The sequence below is a fragment of the Alexandromys fortis genome, unplaced genomic scaffold (assembly GCF_014885135.2).
Source record: "Alexandromys fortis isolate MF-2015 unplaced genomic scaffold, M_Fortis_MF-2015_v1.1 scaffold_2_1_26212458, whole genome shotgun sequence".
Taxonomy (NCBI): Eukaryota; Metazoa; Chordata; class Mammalia; order Rodentia; family Cricetidae; genus Alexandromys; species Alexandromys fortis.
Window position 1 is genome coordinate 12,297,154 of NW_026067930.1, and position 6,285 is coordinate 12,303,438.

The 6,285-nt window shown below is 37.4% G+C and overlaps 1 pseudogene; it reads left to right on the forward strand.

Annotated features, from left to right (window-relative positions):
* Nucleotides 1–4,880: 4,880 nt before the first annotated feature.
* On the forward strand, nucleotides 4,881–5,092 carry LOC126503616 (uncharacterized; annotated as a pseudogene).
* Nucleotides 5,093–6,285: the final 1,193 nt, after the last annotated feature.

Consider the following 6,285-nt stretch of genomic DNA (forward strand, 5'->3'; position numbering starts at 1 on the left):
CAGCTTCATGGGGCCAAATCAAAATTTGGGGTTTCTGTTTTTAAGCCTGTCTCCCAATCTGCTCCTTCCTTGTTATTTCTCAAATTGATGGGTTTGCCCTTCCTTCCTATCTACTGCATAGACCATCTCTCAATTATTAACAAGTCTGGTTGACTCCAATTTCTTTTCTTTTTATTAGATTCCTTTAAAAAAAAATACCAATCCAAATTCCCACTTCCTCCCCTCCTCCAACACCCTCCCACCCCACCCCCTCTAATCCCTAAGAGAGTGTAAGCCACTTTGCTTTGTGGAAGGTCCAAGGCCCTCCTTACTACATCTAGTCTGAGCAAGGCATACATTCAAAGAGAATAGGATCCCAAAAAGCCAGTACATGCAGTAGAAAAAAATCCCAGTGCCACTGCCAGTGGCCCCTCAGTCTGCCCCAGCCATACAACTGTCAACTACATTCAGAGTTTGGCCCTATGCTTGTTCCTTCCCAGTCCAGCTGGAGTTGGTGAGCTCTCATCAGCTCAGGTAAACTGTTTCAGTGGATGAACCCTTCATGGTCTTGACCTCTTTGCCCATATTCTCATTCCTTTTACTCTTCAACTGGAACTTGGGAGCTCAATCCAGGGCTCTGATATGGGATTCTGCCTCTGTTTCCATCTGTTGTTGGACCAAGGTTTTATAGTGATATTTAAGATAATCATCAGTTTGAATACAGGGCAAGTCCAGTTCGGGTACCCTCTCCTCTATTACACAAGGTCTTAGCTTGGGTCATCCTTGTGGACTCCTGGGAATTTTTATAGAGCCTGAACAAAACATCCAGGATAGCCAAAACAATCCTATACAATAAAGGAACTTCCGGAGGCATCACCATCCCTGACATCGAGCTCTATTACAGAGCTACAGCAATGAAAACAGCTTGGTATTGGCATAAAAACAAAGACGTTAACCAATGGAATCGAATTGAAGACCCACATATTAATCCACACACCTATGAACACCTGAATTTTGACAAAGGATCTAAAATTATACAATGGAAAAAAGAAAGCATCTTCAACAAATGGCGGTGGCATGACTGGATGGCAGCATGTAGAAGAATGAAAATAGATCCATATCTATCGCCATGCACGAAACTCAAGTCCAAATGAATTAACGACCTCAATATAAATCTGACCACACTGAACCTGACAGAAGAGAAAGTGAGAAGTAGTCTTCAATGCATAGGCACAGGAGACCACTTCCTAAATATAACCCCAGTAGCACAGACACTAAGAGAAACAATAAATAAATGAAACCACCTGCAACTGAGAAGCTTCTGTAAAAAAAGGACACACTTAATAAGACAAAAAGGCAGCCTACTAGATGGGAAAAGATCATCACCAACCCCACATCAGACAAAGATCTCATCTCCAAAATATATATAGAACTCAAGAAATTAGACAGTAAAATTCTAAATAGCCCATGGGATACTGAACAAAACAGAATTCTCAACAGAAGAATTTCAAATGGCCAAAAGATACTTAAGGAAATGTTCAACTTCCAATTTCTTTTCTATTGTGACCTTCACCGATTTCTTCTTTTTACAAACAGCCTCAAGGAACCCTCTGTATCTTTTACTCTACTTAGTAGCAATCCTCTTAACAGGTCTTTGTGATCCCAGGCTTCTCCACTTTCCAGGAAACAGCTAGTGTATTGCTCTCAATGTATCTTCTCTTCATCCAATTCCCCTGCTCCGAGACTTTCTACAATTCTTCATCATCTCCCGCTGGTGATGAAATTTTCTGTGATCTAGCCCCTGCATGTTTTCTCATTTCATATCACAGAAAGATTCTCTGATTCACCAGATTTTTGCTTCTTCAGTCTTCCTTCATATCCTCTGGGGACTCCTTTTGCCCTTGATATATTTTAGCTGGCCCCTTGAATCAGATGTGACAGATAACAGTTAATGTATAAAGTCTTTAAAAAGGCCATAGATGCTGTCTCATACCTGTCTCAAGAAACTGATAAAATAAAGTAAATAAAAGAAAATAAATCTTCAGAAGAGCTGCTCCTGACTACCCAATTAACATAGCTGATTCTTAATCACTAGGACAGCACACATTTAATTTACTTCTTTAAAACAACACTACTTACAGCTTTTGTTGACCATTGTTTTGGTTTCGTGATTAAGTACTTTGGATTTTTTCTAAGCATATTATCCTGATGTAGAACAAAGTCAATCACTGCTGACAAAATTAATATGTAGAAAAATAACTGAGTAAATTAATGAACGATGAATTACAGCTTTTATTTTTGAAGCTGAGACACCTGTGCCGTCATTTGCCACAGATGATTGAAATGTCTGTCAGATTTCTAATGCGGTTGGGTAGGAAATTATGAAGCTTCCCATCCTTGTAATTTAACAAAGTGCATCAAGTCAGTCTGGGTGTTGACCTAATCAGAGAGATAGATTGTTCAAGATCCCTAAATTTACGTTTGGCATAAGAAAGCTGTATTAGGGGAAGAGCTTGAACCTCTAGTCAGACAGCTAATTCCTTTTTCATTATTATGTCTGCAGCCGGTAGATTTTCATTGAGTGATTTAACTTCTCTGACTTGCTATTTTTCTCAATTGTATAATGGCTACCGTAATAACTGAGAGATTCAATAAAACTGAACAGGAAACCAAGTAATTGGGAGGTAGCCATTAAAATCATCCTTCCACTGCTCATTTGTCATTGATTAAATAATTTTTGTTGCTCTTGACGAGAAAAATATATATATTAACTCTAGGTACTGGTCAGGGGGCATACATATGAGAAGTTTATATGTGGTTGCCTTCAACTTCCCTTGGCAGATACACCACCCTTGATTTCGCACATGCATCTGGATCTGGTGGTTGTAAGATGGACCTACTTGGACTTTATCAATGGAAGGTCAAAAAAATTTTTTTAAATGCGGCAAACAAACACACTCTAGGTAGACTAAAACAGCCAGTAATAGCTTTAATCATTTAAAAGTATGCAATACTTGTATCTGAAATTGAATAGCATTTAACAAAGATATTAACATTAGTAGAAACTTTCAAGAATGAATGATATAATTCTATAGCTAGAAGTCTGAACAGCATGATATAACCAATATCTGAGCCATGCTTACTGAACAAGAAGTCAGACAAACAGGAAAAGGAGTCATCACAGTGGTTAGTGAAGGAGTAAGGGTGGGAGTTAAATATTGGAAGTTATAACCACGATTTTCACTTGACTAATACCAAGAAGACAGTGCAGCTATTGACTTTCCCAGTGGCAAATTCATTTTGACCAACTTTCAGTCACCAAGTCAGTGAGCCTCGACCACTGACTCCATATTGTGGGTTTTCAGACAAATTGTCTCCAGCTTAACTAGAAAAGGATGGATTGTTTTCTGTTGGGTGACTTGAATCGCAGTTTCTTTGGTATAGATAACACCCGAGTGAAGCCAAGGAAATGATTCAATACATTCGTTTTAAGGGACTGCTCTATCAGGGATCTTTACAAAAAAAAAAAAAAAAAAAAAAAAAAAAAAAACCTATTTGTGTTTTCAATCAGAGCACTCAATAAACAACGTCGAACAGTTAGGGGAGATACTAGAACCGCGTCAGCTGGGGAGCTGTAAAAGTTTCCAGACTCATAGGTCTTTATTTACATGAATAGCACTTACAAAATAGACACCACTTTTGAAAGAACAACATCTGACGAGTGCTTTGACAGACATATAAAGAAGGGAAAGTTGGGGACATGGAGAGTAGAATGACATAGTTGCATGAGGAATAAATAAGTTTGGCCTGCTTAATTTTCCTACCAAATACATCATTGCTTCTATTGCAAGTTGATTATTTAGACTAAACCTCTGCTTTTCTGTAGCTCTCAGAGACTCCACCGACTTCTAAAGCACTCTCTATAAGTTCTATTGCTTTGGCACAGGCTGAATCTGACAAGCTTAGTTTGCCCCTTGTTGATATCAGTATCCGCATAACATTGGAACCAATGACTAAACATTCTGAGGTTCTAGGACTTCAGGTAACTAGAAACAGATAAAATTAGAGAAATTCATGTTAGAGGCATGAAACAGAGACTGGTTCATACAAAGCATTGCTAGAGAAGAAAAAAAACCTCTAACATTATAACTCTTATTTGTTACTCTTCTCAAACTTCTGTTCAAATCTTTCATCATCGAAGAAATGGTGCTTGATTGTTGGTTTTTCCCCCTTTGGAATATTTTTCCACTAAAATATAGATCCTTATGATATTTTTTACTTGTTTGTGGTATTGGGTATTAAATCCAAGGGCCATGTAGGTTCGGTGAGTTCTCTACCACTAAGCTATACAGCCAGCCAGACATACAGTAATTACATACATTTACTGAATGTTCTACATACTTCAATACTCATATACAAGGCATATGGATTGGAGCTGACTTCGATACTCTTGACTTATCCCTTTGTGGTTCTGAGGTCATAAGCATGAGAGGCGTATAAAGTGAAGCTTATTTCATGACCTCCCTATGACTCCAAAGAATCCAAAGTACAGAAAGTTGGGATAATAATAACTCTACAGTAGAGGAATATGGTAACATCGCTAATATTACATAAATTCCTAATTTATTCCAGAGTAGTGTGTTTTTACTTTTAAAATAAAAACAGTAAACTTTCTGTAAAATTCTCACTGCTAAACCTCTTATAGGGTTTTGGCCTTGTGCTTGAGGACAGACAATGTCTTATGCAGTGGACCTGGACATTTTGTCATCTTCCTTTCCACTGATATCTAGTCATTGGCACGCCTATTTTGAAAGCCTACCTTTCCCCTCTATTTTAGGAATACTGTTCCCACCAACCAGTTGTGATTTTTTTCTGAGTTACATATAATTAATCTTTTAAAAATCTCTTCTCAGCCTTTTGGCTAAGATCAGGTGCAGTATCTGTTCTTATCAGTTTAAAAATTTCTTAATGAGTGGGTCTGTAATTGGGAAAAAAAAATACAGCCAAAGTGTAATATGACTGACCATGACTTAAAATTCCTCATGTGGGTGTTATTTCTTCATGAGGAAGACACTTCACAGGTTCGCCAACAGCTGTGAAAAGTGATCTATTAGCATCATTATCCTAGTTTTAATTTGAAAATGAGAACACACATGGTGTTAGTTAATTGTTCTAAATTCAAGTAACAAAATCATTAAATATTTCATACAGGTGCAGTTCACACCCTGAGCCCTTCCTTATTGCACAGTGGGTATCACTCATATAGAAGATTTCCTATTATCCCAAGAAAGTGGTCTGTTTAAGTCCTGGGCTTGTTTTATTTTGTTCTGCTTTGTTTTTGTAACTTATTATATAGTTGTGAACTGTTACCTTTGTCTGTTAGCCTCCAAACTCCTAGTGAAAAATGTTTAAAAAATAAAAATTAATATATTCAAGTAACTCTTCTCTACATTTTTTGCAGATATGTATGTGCTTTCTTAGTTATAATCTGAGATCTATGAGGTCAGGAACCAAGTCTCATCCATCTTTATGCTCTTCAGACATAGAATAATCCTTGACAGATAACATCAGTTAAATATATAATAGAATGTTTATTGTCATCTAAATTCTGGATTTTTCTTAGTGGTCTCTTTAGTATTTCTGCATGAAGAAACCCTATCAAAATAGGATGTTGCAACTATCTAGTGCTGGAGGCTTATGGGATCAGGGGCAAGTCTGACAGGGTGGAGGAAGAAGAGAGCAGGCCTTCTACTCCCAGGCAGATCTGATGAAGTCTCAGCCTATTCCATGAAGAACTCCAGAGGAAAGCTTGACATTGAGCATAAATAAGCAAATCTTGTGGTCTTTGAAAAGGTAAGCCAACTAAAAGGAAGCTTGGGCTAGAATACAACATCTGATATTATTCACAACAGACCACCAATGGGCATTCCTGCATGCACTTGAATAGGAGCCACTAACTCTCAAGCACCAACTATTACATTAATATCCTTTTCTATTAAACAATAATTCCAGAAGAAGGGGGTATATAATTTTAAACTTAAAGAGAAGATGGATCTTACACACAATTCTGCTAAACATGCCAAAGTTTTTTATATTCCAATTGAATGTTTACAAAATAATAGTAAATCCTTAACAAAGTCTTCAAATACTCTTTTTGTTTCTTCCCCCAAATAATTCGTTGCAAGGATGATTAGATACCAGAACAGGGGTCTCTGACTAGAATGGAGCGGAGTAAAGTTATTCACTACAGTCAAATAAAAATTGAGCAGAGTTAGGACAGTGTCTGCTAGGCAAGATGGCTGAAGG